The sequence below is a fragment of the Chiloscyllium plagiosum genome, chromosome 11, assembly GCF_004010195.1.
Source record: "Chiloscyllium plagiosum isolate BGI_BamShark_2017 chromosome 11, ASM401019v2, whole genome shotgun sequence".
Lineage (NCBI taxonomy): Eukaryota > Metazoa > Chordata > Chondrichthyes > Orectolobiformes > Hemiscylliidae > Chiloscyllium > Chiloscyllium plagiosum.
The window spans coordinates 81,550,728-81,568,300 of NC_057720.1; the positions used below are offsets into that span (position 1 = coordinate 81,550,728).

Consider the following 17,573-nt stretch of genomic DNA (forward strand, 5'->3'; position numbering starts at 1 on the left):
TCTTTTCCCTGGGGTCGGGGAGTCCAGAACTAGAGGGCATAGGTTTAGGGTGAGAGGGGAAAGATATAAAAGAGACCTAAGGGGCAACTTTTTCACGCAGAGGGTGGTACATATATGGAATGAGATGCTAGAGGATGTGGTGGAGGCTGGTACAATTGCAACTTTTAAGAGGCATTTGGATGGGTATATGAATAGGAAGGGATTGGAGGGATATGGGCCGGGTGCTGGCAGGTGGGACTAGCTTGGGTTGGGATATCTGGTCGGCATGAACGGGTTGGACCGAAGGGTCTGTTTCCATGCTGTACATCTCTATGACTCTATGACCTACCCTCCATTTTGATCGTTCCACCATTGGGAGTCATGCCTGGGCCTGAGGCCCCAAACTCTTGGAATACTTCCCTCAACATCTCTGCTCCCAGCTCACTCTCCTTCCTTAAGTCTTCTTTAATCCTCACCTCTTTGCCTTCAAGCTTCCCATCACCTGACTTAATATTATCTCATCTCTTTAGAGTCATAGTCATAGAGATGTATAGCGTGGAAACAGACCCCTCTGTCCACCTTGTCCATGCCGACCACATATCCCAACCCAATCTAGTCCCAACTACCAGCACCAAGAGCATATCCATCCAAACCCTTCCTATTCATATACCCATCCAGTTAAATATGCTGCCTTATGACAATCCTGTGAAGCACGTTACTTTCACATAGATCCATATCGAGTCATAGAGATGTACAACACAGAAACAGACCCTTTGGTCCAACTTGTCCATGCCAACCAGATCTTCCACATTAATCTAGTCCCATTTGCCAGCATTTGGCCCATATCCCTCTAAACCCTTCCTATTCGTACACCCATCCAGATGCCTTTTAAATGCTGTAATTGCACCAGCCTCTATCACTTCCTCTGGCAGCTCATTCCATACATGCATGAAAAAGGTGTCCCTTATAAATCTTTCCCCTCTCACATGAAACATTTGCCCTCTAGTTTTGGACTCCCTTATCCTGGGAAAAAAAACCTTGGTTATTCACACTAACCATGCCCCTCATGATTATATAAGGTCAGCCCTCAACCTCCGACGCTCCAGGGAAAACAGCCCCAGTCTATCCATCCTCTCCCTATGGCTCAAACCCTCCAACTCTGGCAAAATTCTTATAAATCTTTTCTGAATCCTTTCAAGTTTCAAAACATCAGCAGGGAGACCAGAACTGAAAGCAGTATACCTAAAGTAGCCTGGCCGATGTCCTGTACTCCTATGTTTAATGCACTGACCAATAAAGGCAAGCATACCAAATGCCTTCTTTGCAACATGATAAACATAAGTTGTTGTTGCTGTTTCTTTGACTGAGCCGTCCACTTTAGCATAAATAATCTCACTCTTGAACTTCTGTTTTCTTTTTCACATTTTAAAAGATTATGCTGGATCCAGCGCCTCCCACACTTTCTAGATGATTTCCACTGGAACCTGACCTTGCATACATCGATACTGAGCCCGAGATTTGGTTGAGGAAGACTGCACCAGCTGGGGCTCCTTTCTCTTGAAAAGGGAGGACTTTGGGGTGACCTGACATCACTTTAAAACTCTGAAAGGGCTTGACGGAACAGATGCGTTGTTGGGAGATCTCAAGGAGCAAGGAATTCGCCTCACGACAGTCCAAGGACACTGCTAGCAACAAGGCTAGGTGGTCTGAGTGCAGAGACTGTGGGGGTGCAGATGGATCTGCCTGGGATTGCCTGTATCCATTAAACTCCACCCACAGAGTCATCAGCACACTGCACAGACCATTCAGCCCATCAAATTAATGCTAGAATTCTCTAGGTTCATAATCATAGAGTGGCACGGAAACAGACCCTTCAGTCCAATCAGTCCTCGCCAACCATAGTCCCAAACTAATCAGTTCTATTTCCCTCATTTTTATTCCCCTGCTTCAAAAGGCTTACTTCTCTCAAATGACCATCCAACATCCTTCCGAAATCAGCTCTGCTTGCATGCAAATTACTCAATGCAATACCTACTTTAATCAGAGAATGAAAAACATATGAACGCAGAGGGGATGTGGCAAATAGCATCGAGGCAGCTGGATGAAGATAAAAGGCTAAACGTTGGGAATCTTGAAGTGAGTCACTCACCTCCTGACTCCCCAAAGCCTGTCCACCATCTACAAGTGTGATGGAATACTCCCCACTTGCCTGATGGTGCAGCTTCAATAACACTCAAGTCGCCATCCAGGACAAAGCACCACGTCCACAGCATCCACTCCCTCCACCACCGACGCTCAGTAGCAGCAGCATGTGCTCGACAAGACGCACTGCAGAAATTCACCAAAGATCCTTAGACAGCATTTTTCCAAACTCACGACCACTTTCATCTAGAAGGATAAGGGCAGCAGATCCATGAGAACTGCAGCCCCTGCAAATTCTCCTCCAAACCACTCATCATCCTGACTTGGAAATATATCACCGTTCCTTCAGGGTCGCTGGGTCAAAATCCTGGAAATCCCTCCCGACATGCATTGTGGGTCTACCTACAACTCAGAAGCTCAAGAAGGCAGCTCAGCACCGTCTTCTCAAATTTAGATTAGAGTGGTGCTGGAAAAGCACAGCAGGTCAGGCAGCATCCGAGGAGCAGGAAAAGATGCTGCCTGACCTGCTGTGCTTTTCCAGCACCACTCTAATCTAGACTCTGATGTCCAGCATCTGCAGTCCTCACTTTTGCACTGTCTTCCCAAGGTCAACTCAGGATGGGCAATAAATGCTGGGCCCAGCCAGCAACACCAACATCCCACATGTGAATAAAACAAATCAAATGTTGCATTGTTATGATCAAGGTTTATTCAGAGCACTAGCATCGCCATAGCCCAGCTGAATGAATGGCCTGTTTGTCTACTGTAAATTCTCAAGGGGTGATGTAAAAGGAGCTGCTGATTTAGTTTGCGCTGTTTTACAAATCTCAGACTAGCGCACTGTATTATTAAACTTGTAACCTCTCCCTTTGTTCTTTAGTTGATTATTTTAAATTCATACCCTGTGGTTAAATACTCATCCATTTGGAATCTCTCCGGATTAAAGAACAGAGCAAGTATCGGGTTTTGTTGGAAGCAATACAGGAGTCACCCTTGCTGAACATGCCTGGACTTGCCCCTGACAGTCAGCCGCATACAGCTCCAGACAACCACTCCCAGTTAGTCTCCTACTGACACCCTGATGTGGATTCCGAATAAAGGCAGCTGACTCCAAACACAGACTGTCAACAGCACGTGCTCCTGGAACCCATTTAACTGTTTCTCTAGCACCGTCCAGTCCGCAGCGAGTTAGTTTGTTCATAAACTGCTGGGCCGGAATACATTTTATTCTCTCTGGATTTTGACATCACTGACAAAGCTAACTAGCATCCTTGGAGGAGGAGGATAGTGTTTCAACAAATGTTTTGAACCCAGACAGGCAAGTCGTGGGTATGTTTGCCTGTTCATTTTGAGCATTTGACTATTCAGTCTCGTGTTGACTGTAACATGGACTATAACACATGGACTGCAGTCTCACACTGACTGTCATAGTCCCAATATTGACCATTGTGTCACACTCACAGTAAGAACATAGAAAATAAGGGCAGGAACAGGCTATTCGGCCCTGCTCCCCCATGCAATACGATTGTGGCTGATCAGGCCCCCTGCTTCTGTTTTCTTCCTATATCCTTTGATCCCTTTAACCCCATGCACAATACCCAACTCCTTCTTGAAGTTGTAAAATGCTTTGGCCTCAGTTGCTTTCTGTGGTAATGAATTCCACAGGCTTGCCACTCTCTGCAGGTCAGTCTCACACTAACTATAGGGTTAAAAATCACACAACAGGTTTAATTAGAAGCACACTAGCTTTCGTGCTTCCAATTAAACCTGTTGGACTATAACCTGGTGTTGTGTGATTTTTAACTTTGTACACCCCAGTCCAACACCAGCATCTCCAAATCATGACTAACTATAGGAGTAGTCCCAGAGGGCTATTAGAGAGAGATGACTGGTGGTGAGTTTAATCTGAGGGTCACCATGCCTCAGGCAAGGGGTGAGGCCTTCTTGGCAACCAAGCCAGTGCAGGAATTGAACCTATGCTACTGGCATCATTCTACATTAAAGAATGGTTATCCAGCCAACTGAGCTAACCAACTCCCACCATAGTATTGGCTAAAACTGATCATTGTGTTCCAAACACTGTAAGATCAATTTTGCACTAACCATAACATGGACTGTAGCACAATATAATCTAACACTGACTTGTACTGTCTACACGCTCAGACTCACATAAACTGTGACGTGGACTATAACAGTCTAACACTGACTGTGGTCTCATACTGACAGTAAGCTCAGTCTTGCACTGACTGTAACATGGACTACAATACAGCCAAACACAGACTGTAACCTTGCACTGACTATAACAGGGTCACACAGTGACTATGGTTTCAGTCTGTAGAATACCAGCATGTGATCTCCCATCTGCCTATGTGCACTCACTGCCTGACAGCACAGTCAGTGAACAGGTTGGGACATGCCTGCTACTCTTTGTATCGCTTTTTGCCTTACCCTGTCTCATGTCACCACAGGAAACCGTGCTGTGGAACCTGAAATTATATTTGAAGATACCAGCTGCTCACCATGCCGTCCCTGAAGACTGTCAGAAGCAGAGGTTAATCTCCAGGGCACTGCTCCATCGGGGAGAAACAAGGAGAAGCAGGAGCCTTCAAAACATGATTTTCATTTCCTTCATTTGCATTAAAAATATTTTAAGTGAGGGGGTTGGGGGAAATGTAAACTGACTGTCAAACTCCTTAGATAGCACCTTCCAAACTTATGCTTTCTAAAATGGTGGTGGTGATGGTGGTGGGGGGGTTGGAGTGTGGGGGGAGGTGGGAGTGAAGTAAGGTTACACACATGGGAACACTATCATCTGTAAGTTCCCCTCCAAGCCACTCTCCATCCTGACTTGGAAATATATCACCGTTCCTTTCATATCGCTGGGTCACAACCCTGGAATCCCCTCCCTGAGGGCATTGTGGTCATCCTATTAAAAACCAAGGGCTGCCCCTTTAAAACAGAGACTGGGTGGAACCGCTTTCTCTTAGCAGGTTTCTGTAAGTCTCTTCCTGAAAAGGTGGCAGCAGAGACTTTGCATATTTTTAAGGCACTTGAGGAATGTCGGGGTAGCCTGTGGATGTGAGGTTACAATCAGTTCAGCAGCTATCTTTTATTCAATGCCGATACAGGTTTGAGGGACAGAGTGGCCTTGTTCTACTCTCAATTCACATGCTCAGATGTTAAAAAAAAACAATCACCAAACATGGAGCACATTTTGATTTCGATCGAATGAATGAGGCGGCACTTAGAGCATGGAAACAGACATTCGGTCCAACTGATCCATACTGACCAGACATCCTAAATTAATCTAGTTCCATTTACCAGCATTTGGCCCACATCCCTCTAAACTCTTCCCATCCAGATTGTATTAAATGTTGTAATTGTACCAGCCTCCACCACTTCCTCTGGCAGCTCATTCCATACACGCACCACCCTTTGGGTGAAAATGTTGTATTTAGAACAAATAATGGGCTTGGTGAGAATTGGGGTGGGAGTGAGAGTCAGACTGTGAAGTCTTCAGAGACATCACCCAACCAGAGGTGGCCATTCTCTGAGCCATTTCGAAACACTCAGCTGATAAGAGGTTACCAGCAGTGAAATTTCTGAGGTGTGAATCCCAGTCAGTGTTATTGCAGTGGTGCAGAGTCTTGGTGAGGCCACAGCTAGAGTATTGTATGCAGCTTTGGTCTCCTTTCCTGAGGAAGGATGCTCTTGCTCTCGAGGGAGTGCAGTGAAGGGTTACCAGGCTGATTCTGGGGGATGGCGGGATTGGAGAGAGATTGACTGGGTTAGGATTGTTTTCACTGGAGTTCAGACAAATGAGTGGGAATCTCATAGAGACGTATAAAACTCTAACAGGACTAGACAGGGTAGATTCAGGGAGGATGTTCCCGATGATGGGTGTGTCCAGATCCAGGGGTCACAGTCTGAGGATTCGGGGTAGACCATTTAGGACAGAGATGAGAAGACATTTCTTCACCTAAACAGTGATGTGTCTATGGAATTCATTACCACAGGAAGTAGTTGATGTCAAAACATTGAATTTATTCAAGAGGTGGCTAGACGTAGCACTTGGGGTGAATGGAATCAAAGGTTATGGGGAAAAAGCAGGAATAGGCTATTCAGTTGGGGAATCAGCATGATCATGATGAATGGTGGAGCAGACACGAAGGGCTGAATGGCCTCCTGCTGCTCCTATCTTCTATGTTACTATGACTGTGTTTGCCCTTTACACCTCCCCCCCCCCCCACTCAAACATTTATCCCTCAACCAACAATACCACCGCAGATTATCTGGGCAATGCCACGTTAGTGCTGGTTGGATCTTGCTGTGCACTGATCGACCTTCTCTTCAACCAGGATCAGGGGAGCCCTGGGGTAATGTGGACAGGCCTAGAGTCACAGATCGGGGAGGAATGGGCAGGCCCAGGGTCAAAGGTCAGGGGGCAGGCTCAGCCATTTTGGCAGCACCAGCTTCAGATCCGTCCAGTCTAGGTTTTGGCCAGCCCATTTATCAATCAAACGCAAACAGCAACCTTGTGGTTGAACACGTCAGTTTTAGGTATTGGTTTCTCGTTATTGGCACTGTGCAGAAGGTTGTGGTGTCGCGGTGTCACAGATGAGGATCGTTACCAACAACACCGACAGACACGCCGGACTTTTACTCTCAAGCATTTGATTTTGTTTTAACAAAGGTGACACATGCAGTCAAAATGAAGCGGATGTAAACCTGGTTGCTGTCTTAGGAGGAAATTCAGGAATGTCGCACATGGTCAAAAGTGTCAAAGACAGTACCACCATAAGATACAAAAGGAGCAGTCGGCCATTCAGCCCATCACGTCTGCTCTGCCATTTAATCAGGCTGATCTGATAATCCTCAATCCACTCTCCTACCTTTACCCCATAACTCGAGATTGCCTTATTGATTAAAAATCTCTCTCAGCTGTGAATATACTTAATGACCCAAACTTGCTAGCCCTTCGCGGGTAAGAATTCCACAGATTCATTGCCCACTGAGAGAAGAAATTCCTCCTTATTGCTGTTCTAATTTGGAGACCCTTTATTCTCCAAAAGGATCTTGGTTCTAAACTCTCCAACAAAGGGAAACAACATTTCTAAATCTACCCTACCAAGTCCCTAAAGAATAAACACTTAAAAGGCATTTGGATGGGTATATGAATAGGAAGGGTGTAGAGGAATATGGGCCAAGTGCTGCCAATTGGGACTAGATTAGATTAGGATATCTGGTCGGCATGGACAAGTTGGACCAAAGGATCTGTTTCCGTGCTGCACATCTCTATGACTCTAATACCACATGTTTCAATAAGGTCTTATCTCATTCTTCTAAACTCCACTGAGTACGGGTCCAGGAGGAGAAAGTGAGGACAGCAGATGCTGGAGATCAGAGTCGAGAGTGTGGTGCTGGAAAAGCACAGCAGGTCAGGCAGCATCCAAGGAGCAATTCCTGACGAAGGGCTTATGCCCAAAACATCGATTCTCCTGCTCCTCGGATGCTGCCTGACCAGCTGTGCTTTTGCAGTGCCACACTCTCGACTGAGTACAGGTCCAACCTACTCAACCCATCCTCATATGACAATCCCTCCATACCCAGGATTAGCTTAGTGAACCTCCAGTATCTTCTTTCAGATAAGTTCACAGTCTTCCAGTTGTGGTCTGACCCGCTCACTTTATAGCAGAGGCAAGGCGTTCCTATTTTTATACTACTCCATTCCCATCGAAATAAAGGCCAACATTTTATTTACCTTCCCTATTACCTGCTGAACCCTAGATACTAGCCTTTTGTGATTTGTTCTCAAGGAACACCAAGCCCCTCTGTGTCTTAGCTTTCTGCAGAAGCTTCAAAGGGAGAAATTCATTACGAACTGAACTGTGATCATCAGTCCCGGAGCATGATAGTTAAAAAAAAAGCAGCCTGTTTTTCCCTTTCAAGAATACACAGGGACAGCAGTTACAAGGAAGCTTTAACCTTGGTCTGTGCCTGTTAGTGTCCTAGTGTGCTGTAAAATTCACAGAACAGCCATTAAACACCCTTGCAAGACAGGCAAGGATTGGGAAGAAAGCTCTCTCTCACTTAGTGGGCCACCAGCTAATTATTGACCAGAGGAATTAGATCAAAGGAACTTTAATCGACCTGCAGTGGTTTTTGTTGGGATTCACTTTGCCATTGACGCGTATTAGAAAAGTTTATTTCTATTTTGCACTTCGTAAAGTTATCACCTTGAAACTCTTTGCCCTGTGGCTCAATCCTTAACCCATGTAATCTGTATTAAGACTACAGGGAGTCCCCAGGGTTACGAATGAGTTCCGTTTTTTCCAAGCCGAGTTTGTGTGTAAGTCAGAACAGATACGGGCTAATTTGTCCGTCGTTTCTTAGGACGAAACATTGTTCATAACTCAGATTTAAAAAAATAATTTTTAAAAATGAGAAGCCGAGGTCAGTTCATAAGTCAGGCGTTCCTGTATTCTAATGGCATTGAGACACCTAAGAGTGGAGCATGACGTACAAAGAGTGTTGGCAATACACATTTTCATTTAAGGACCACAGGAACTGAAATGGGACAATCTGCATCAGAAAGGTTTTACCATGCGAGTTTTTGGAACTGGAAAGTCAAAAGGTTAAGCTGCATGGTGATTTAACTACTGTTTACAAAACGTAAGATAACTTCAGGGAAAGCAAGCAAGAAAAGCTTTTAAGAGAAATAAAGGATGGATTTTAGGGCTTTAGTTGCATGACAAACTTGGTTTGGAAGAAATGGGATCTGTGCAGCTGGAGAGTGCCTAGCAACAGCCTCTGGTTTGCAGTTGCTGGGGTTGTCCAATGCATACCCAGGTATGACAACTGAAGGAAGAAACCTCCAAGAAGCTGGCAAAAAAATGAAAATCTCTCATTCCCAGAAAAGAGGACATTTTACAACAGGAGAAATGGGACAGACCTCTGAATGAAGTATCACCTGGGAATGTGAAAAACACAGTATCATTACTTCCTCTCAAGGCTGACTGGTTGCTTCTAATTGATTCTCAGCTGAACTGATACCTGATTTGAAGACATTTATTGACTCTAAAGCTGACGGCATTTCAATGTCGATGACAGGAAATTGACGAGTTAGTGAGAAGTCTTTCCTTTCCTTGGTCTTTGAGTTCGGATTCTTGGTCCTGCTGGAGTGTTTAAAAAAAAACTGTATCATCTCCCCAGAGTTCCAATACCCTGTGTGTTGTGTGAATGTGCGTGTTTGTGATTAAGGGATATGGTTTAACTCCAAATACTTACTTAGTTGTTGGCCAGTTTTGCCATTTAGTTTAAGAATAGCTTTACTTATAATCAATGAGTTATTTTTGAATTAATTGAAGGAACTGGGTGAAACTCACTTTTGTCCTGGGTAAAAGTACTGAAGGAAAAAATGAAAGATCATTTTGGTGAGTAAACAAAACATAATACTTTGATGTGGTTGAGGGAGTAGAAAAGTTAAGTAACCAGTACACTCCACAAGTGGACTTATAGTAAGAGAACATTCAATTTTGCTGTAAATTCTGTCATTTCCGAGCGTAGTTGGCTTGTTGTCTAAGGTTCCAAATTCTACTAAAATAATTGATTTTAGAAAATAAACATAGTTAGTCTCATCCCAATCCTTTATTGTAAGAGCCAGTCAATGGAATCTCACTCACATAGACCCTCAGCATCCACAGGAGAGGAGGGGAAAGCACCAACAGTCCAACAGCTCCTACAAGCTGCGCACTATTCACTTGTACGTTGACTGCAATGTAGAGTGAGGGCCACTTGGCTGGTGGTGAGAAGGGCACTATCTGTGAGATCCTTCATGTATGCCCAGTTGGTCTGTGCCACCACATGCTGCTCTTGAAGCAGCTGTGGAGGTGGGGGGGGAACATTAAGGCTATCACACATCTCTTGCTGGAATGTGCCTTTGCAAAGGAAATCTGGAAAGAGATGCAGTGGGTTTTATCAAGGTTCATTCCAGGAGAAAGTGAGGTCTGCAGATGCTGGAGATCAGAGCTGAAAATGTGTTGCTAGAAAAGCGCAGCAGGTCAGGCAGCATCCAGGGAACAGGAGAATCGACGTTTCGGGCACAAGCCCTTCTTCAGGAGCAGCTCCGTGACGCAAGACTCTGTGCTCCATGGTCTGTTCCTCGAGACGCACACCGAGACAAACATCGATTGCGCCTGGAGGACCATCAACTCTGTGAAAGATGCTCTTTAGTCGGCCCGAACCTTGTTGGTCTTCCAGAGCAAGGAGTTGACCCTGACTGAGTGTTGCAGACTGGCACATTCCAGGGTCCAGGACTAAGTGCTGAGGGACCCACTAAAACTTAGGGTAGCTGCTGCCAAGGCGCAGTGGGGAAAGACCACTGTCTGAGGTCTTCCTGCTGATGGTAAATGGGGGTGCGTTCAGTTATCGGACCCTCCTAGTGCGTCAAATATATGTAAATATTAGTATTATATGTATAAGAGAGGTCTTTGGGTTTCTAGATAGAGTCAAAGTCCAATGTTTTGTTTGTTTACTTGATGTGCAATGGTACAGGACCGAACTGCATTTGTGATTATGCATATATAAAAAGAGATTTTTATGAATACAACCAGTTCTGCTATTACGTGTCTTTCCTTAATGCGAATTGGCAATTGATGAATAGCGAGCATTGTTTCTGAAACACAAATTTGTAAATTGTGTCCTGGCTATAAGTGATTATATCGCCAACATTTTATGTGCTATTTTTATGGTGCACAAGAACGTTCCTATCGTGTTATAGAAGAAATGACTGTAATAAAAGAGTCAGGGCCTACCCAATGCTCCTCTGACTCTGCTCTACTTCCGAACCACCCCCAGCCTGTGTCTAACTCACTGCCAGTCCCATGACTGGGGACATACCCCAGACAACAATGATGTGCCTGTGACAGTATCCCTGAGCTCATCCAAGGAGAGCTGCTCCCTCAGGCCGCTCAGCTCACAGGCTCCTCATTAGCCTGGCCCGGAGTAAACAGGCCTTTCAGAAAGGCAGCACGGCAGCAATCAGACTGTCATCGAATTCATCCTTAATCTTCTCTCCCCATCTGTCACACACCCAATCCAAAATGTGGATTTCCCTCTGTAGAGTTAAAAACATTTGCAAAAAGACAAATCTAGCCACTTTCCCAGGTCCAATTTCGCCTCTTATCAACCACTCCAAACCCCTTATATCCCCCCCCATTGCCTTTTCCCTTACTGTTCTTTCATCACTCAGGACCATCTTACTGCAGTTTATGCTGCCTTATTTATGACTAGACTCTCTGACAACTGCTTGGTGTTTTTTTAAATTACTTCATATTCCGCTCTCATTCCCTTTGCTCCAATTCTCACCTTCTTCCCTCATCCTCCCCTTCTTCACTCTATCTGCACCTCCTGCTTCACTTGATTCCTCCCCTCCAACTGTTCCCCCACTCCCTCTAACCTCTCTTTCAACTCCTGAATTCCCTCTGCTCCTATTACAGACTTATACACTTAATGATAAGGTCCTGGGGAGTGTCGCTGAACAAAGAGACCTTGGGATGCAGGTTCATAGTTCCTTGAAAGTGGAGTCACAGGTAGACAGGATAGTGAAGAAGGTGTTTGGTATACTTGCCTTTATTGTGTCACACAGCTAGTCCCATTTTTTTTTCTAAAAGCTGTTCCTTGGCACAAGGAGACTGTCCTTTTTTTAATTATTGAGGGGCAATAAACTGGGCTGGGCTCCGATCAGTCTGGTTTTGGTACAGAGGTGAAAAGGATTTTGAGAGGCCTTTTATTTATATGTAAACAGATGAGACATCAGGCCAAAGTGGCCATGTTTTAGAAGTGACCTGTATAAAGAGAGGGGAGCGGTCAGCTCTCTAGCTGAGCTGAACTGAGCAGTTGAGTTCACTCTTGAACTGGTTGGAAGTTCAACAGGGAGCTGTGCGGAAACTCTCTCTCTTTCTGCCCTTCAACTTCAACCTGTAAGCATGTGTTCCACTTATACTGGTTTTTAAAGGAAGTTTGCGTATTGGGATTGTTGTGTATACTCGGAAGAGTATAATTAAGTCTAGTTTGGATAGGGTGTCTTTATTCTGTTCTTTGTGTTTCATTGTGTAATTTTGTGAATAATTTTTTTGTCTGTTTTAAAATCTAGTAGTCAATCTAGCTAACTTACTCCAGGTAATGTTCACTGTACACTTACCAAAACAAATTGCAAAGTTATGGTCTGAGCTGCCTGCTTAAGAATGTTTTGAGTGGTCTGGCTTAGTCCATAACAATTAGTCAGTGTGTTGAGTATAGGAATTGGGGAGGTCATGTTGGGACTCTACAGGACATTGGTTAGGCAACTTTTGGAATACTGTATTCAATTCTGGTCTCCCTCCTATCAGAAGGAGTTGTGAAACTTTACAGGAAGCAGAAGAGATTTACAAGGATGCTGCCAGGGTTGGAAGGCTTGAGCTACAGGGAGAGGCTGAATAGGCTGGGGCTGTTTTCCTTGGAGTGTTGGATGCTGACAGGTGAACTTCTAGAGAGGCATGGATAAGGTGAATAGCCAAGGTCTTTTCCCCGGATGGGGGAGTCTAAAACTAGAGGACATAGGTTTAAAATGAGAGGGGAAAGATTTAAAAAGGACCTAAGGGGCAGTTTTTTTCATGCAGAGGGTGGTGCGTGTGTGGAATGAGCTGCAGGAGGAAGTGGTGGAGGTTAGTACAATTACAACATTTAAGAGGCATTTGGATGGGTACATAAATAGGCAAATGGGACTAAATTAATTTAGGATATCTGGTTGGCATGGACAAGTTGGACTGAAGGGTCTGTTTCCGTGTTGTACATCTCCAAGACTCTGATTCTTTCCACTTCCCTCACTACCTCTAGTCTCCTTCTGTCCTTCCGTACATTCCTGACATCAGCTTCCATTGTGAAAGAGAGTTGAATGTCTGGGTGGCCAAGGAACAGGTTCTGCTTGAGGGATCGCCCTCTGACATTCCGTGAAATATCATGCCCTGCACAGGCTTTCCCAAATTCTCCTGCTGCTTTCCTCATCAGACCAAGGAGGCAACACAGTTCCCTCACCAATGTAGGCTGGTTTCACTCCTCCACCACTCTGCATTTCTCCTCCTCAGGAGCAATGGCCTTCCTCAGTAACAATGTTAGCGCTTAGAGTCAGAGATGTACAGCCTGGAAACAGACCCTTTGGTCCCACTCGTCCATGCCGACCAGATATCCCAACCTAACCTTGTCCCATTTGCCAGCACTTCGCTCATATCCCTCTAAACCTTTCCTATTAGTATACCCATCCAGATGCCTTTAAATGTTGTAATTGTACCAGCCTCCACCACTTCCTCTGGCAGCTCATTTCATACACATACCACCCTCTGTGTGAAAAAGTTGCCCTTTAGGTCCCTTTTATAACTCTCCCCTCTCACCCTAAATCTATGCCATCTATCTAGTTCTGGACTCCCCCACTCCAGGGAAAAGACCTTGCCTATTTATGCTATCCATGCCCATCATGATTTTATAAACCTCTACTCTGGTTTGACTTGGAGTAAGACTGCAACACGCAAGCCAAGCCACCACGTGGTCTTGCAAAGATCTCCTTGACTGTTGAGCTGAAGATGAGTATGTTGGAAATTTAAGTCACAGAAAGCTTTACCCATCATGTCTATGAAAGTCTCAAGGACATCGCAGAGCCCTAACAGCATTCCTGTGCATCTGTGCAAAAGTCTCCTGATGCCCATCCAGAATGTAATCTTATCAACAAAAAATGAGGGTTTCTGACAAAGGGTCACCAGAAGTGAAACGTTCTCTGATTTCTCTCCACAGATGCTGCCAAACCTGCTGAGATTTTCCAGCAATTTCTGTTTTCAAAGCCTTGTTAGGTTTTGGGTAATTGGTTATAACGATGGGCAAAATTGAGACTGCAGAAATACGTTGCACCTCTGTGATGCTTTCCCTATCCTCGATAAATGTCCTAATGAGTCTTTGCGTTGAGAGCCCAGTAAGTGACTCAGATCCTCAGTTTTCTGTTCTTCTTCCTGATGAGGACTATGGGTGAGGTGGTACGGACTCATGGATGACACCTCCCCCAAAGATTTCATCCCAGACTTCCTCACATTAATGGAGTGGGGTCTGTCTGTGAGGAATGTTGACTGGATGGTCACCTCTAGTCACAGTCTTGTGACAATGTCATTGTCATCATTACTGATAGTCATCCGTAACGGTGCCTCTTCTGGGTCTCTGCTGAGCTCACCATCTTTGCGATGTGGTTCAAGATGTCTCCTCCAGTCAGTGCACTGTCAATACCACTAAGAAAGTTAATGATACCTCTGGGTAAGGTTGGGTGGGGGGGGGAGCGTGGAGGTTTTTGGTTAGAGGGAAATTGTCAATCTGCATGGGTATCATAGATTCACAGGATCAATATAAGTCCACACTGAACCCCTGGAGTGCATCTCACCCAGACCCAACCCACCACTCTGCTACCCCAAAGACCCTTGGGTACTTTATCCCCTTTCTCCCCAGATGATGAGCTCCAGACTTATGCCAATCTATTCCGATATTTGACTCTAAGAGGGTAGAGTGAAGCCACCTGTGAAACATATAGTGCCTAACTGTTGTGACACATGATACACCAGGAAGGCTTGCTGTTGATCAGTTGGAGATAGCTGGCATGAGGCTCCAGTGATGGTGTTGGTGGATAGGGGATCAGGCAAATGCCCCGTACAAACTGAGATGACCAAGGATTAAGGTTAAACATTCCTGAACCCCATCTGCCAACCCCGTAACGTCCAGTTCAAAGCGGTCACCAGACCTGCTTCCCTGATATCTGTTAACACCAACACAGTGGGGAAGATATCATTTAATTGGAGACAGTTTAGAGACAGTTCACTGGGATGATCCTTGATATGGAGGGATTGTCTTATGAGTAAAGGCTAACCAGGTTGGAACTGTACTCAATGGAGTTGAGGAGAATGAGAGGCAAAGCATATTGGATTCTGAAGGGGCTTAACACGGTCAATGCTGAGAGGAGGTTTCCCCTCATGGGACAGTCGAAGACCAGAGAGCACTGTCTCAGAATAAAGACGCGCCAATTTAAGACTGAGCGAGAGGGAAGTTTTCCTCTCAGAGGGTGGTGAGTCTTTGGAACTCCTTGCCACAGAGAGTTGTGGGGGCAGAGTCCTTGTGTACATTTAAGGCTGAGATGGATTCTTGATCAGTGAGGGAATCAAGGGCTACAGGGCAAGGGCAGGAAAGGGGATGTGAGGAATGTTGGATCAGCCGCAATGCCATTGAATGGTGGAGCAAGGTCGAAGGGCCGAATGGCTTACACCCATTTCCATTTATTATGGTCGACTAACACCTTCCTTCCTTACCCTGGCAGATCCATAGAGATTGAGGCCAATGGGCAGAGCTTGAAGTGAATTTTGACCCGACACACTCCGCGAAGGTTGCTCCTCCATCCCAGGACACTGCACCCATTCAGAACATTACCTTCTATCCCAGCTCACTGCCACCACTCTCAAAACATTACCCTCTATCCCAGATCAGGGTCCAAACTCTCAGAACATTACCCTCTATCCCAGATCACTGCCCTATCTCTCAGAACATTACCCTCTATCCCAGATCAGGGTCCAAACTCTCAGAACATTACCCTCTATCCCAGATCACAGTCCCCACTATCAGAAAAGTACCCACTATCTCAGATCAGGGCCCAAACTCTCAGAACATTACCTTCTATCCCAGATTACTGTTCCTACTCTCAGAAAATTACCCTCTATCCCAGATCAATGTTCCCACTATCAGAATATTACCCTCTATCCCAGATCACTGCCCTAACTCTCAGAACATTACCCTCTTTCAAAGCTCACTTTCCCCACTCTCAGGACATTTCCCTCTATCGAATATCAATTTCCCCACTCCCAGAACATTACCCTCTATCCCAGATCACTGCCCTAACTCTCAGAACATTACCCTCCATTCCAGATCACTATCCCTATTCTCAGAACATTACCCTCTATCCCAGATCAATGTTCCCACTATCAGAATATTACCCTCTATCCCATATCACTGTCCCGACACTCAGAACATTACCCTCTATCCCAGATCACTGCCCTAACTCTCAGAACATTACCCTCTTTCAAAGCTCACTTTCCCCACTCTCAGGACATTTCCCTCTATCGAATATCAATTTCCCCACTCCCAGAACATTACCCTCTATCACAGATCGAAACATTACCCTCAATTCCAGATCACTGTCCACACTCTCAGAACATTACCCTCCATCCCAGATCACTGTCCTCACTCTCAGAAAATTCCCCTCTATCCCAGATCACTGTTCCCACTCTCAGGAAATTAACGTCTATCCCACATCACTGCCCTAACTCTCAGAAAATCATCCTCCATCCCAGATCAATGTTACCACTCTGTGGACATTACCCTCTATCCCAGATCACTGCCTCCACTCTCAGACCTTTACCCTCTATCCCAGATCACTACCCACACTCTCAGAACATAAACCTCTATCCCAGATCACAGTCCCCACACTCAAAACATTACCCTCTATCCAAAATCACTGCCCCACTCTCAGGACATTACCCTCTTTCAAAGCTCACTTTCTCCACTCCCAGGATATTACTCTCTATCAAAGATCACTGTCCCCACTCACAGAACATTCATTACCCCCCACCCCAGATCACTGCCCTAACTCTCAGAACATTACCCTCAGTCCCAGATCACTGCCCTAACTTTCAGAACATTACCCTCTATCCCAGATCACTGTCCCCACACCCAGGACATTACCCTCTATCCCAGATCACTGCCCCCACTCTCAAAACATTACCCTCTATCCCAGATCACAGACCCCACTCTCAGGAAATTAACATCTATCCCACATCACTGCCCTAACTCTCAGAAAATCACCCTCTATCCCAGATCAATGTTACCACTCTGTAGACATTACCCTCTATCCCAGATCACTGTCCCCACTCTCAGAACATTACCCTCTATCCCAGATCACTGCATGATCTCTCAGAACATAACCCTTTATCCCAGATCACTGCCCCAACTCTCAGAACATTACCCTCTATCCAAGATCACTGTCCCCACTCTCAGAACATTACCCTCTATCCCCGATCACTGCCCCCACTCTCAGGACATTACCCTCTATCGAAGATCACTTTCCCCAGTATCAGGACATTACCTGATCATAGATCACTTTCACCAATCGCAGGACATTATCCACTATCCCAGATCACTGTCCCCACTATCAGAACATTAATCCCTATCGCAGATCACTCTCCCCACTCTCAGAACATTACCCTCTATCCCAGATCACTCTCTCCACTCTCAGAACATTACCCTCTATCCCAGATCACTGTCCCCACTCTCAGGACATTACCCTCTATCCCAGATCACTGTCCCCACTCTCAGGACATTACCCTCTATCCCAGATCACT

The 17,573-nt window shown here is 45.4% G+C and overlaps 1 long non-coding RNA gene across 1 annotated transcript in view; it reads left to right on the top strand.

The window, feature by feature from the left end:
• LOC122554618 overlaps nt 1–2,194 on the top strand; it is a 15,901-nt gene extending 13,707 nt beyond the window's left edge. Inside the window, exon 3 of the long non-coding RNA XR_006313039.1 lies at nt 1,412–2,194. This is a non-coding gene — a long non-coding RNA (uncharacterized LOC122554618). The remainder of the gene's footprint in view (nt 1–1,411) is intronic.
• The last annotated feature ends 15,379 nt before the right edge of the window (nt 2,195–17,573 follow it).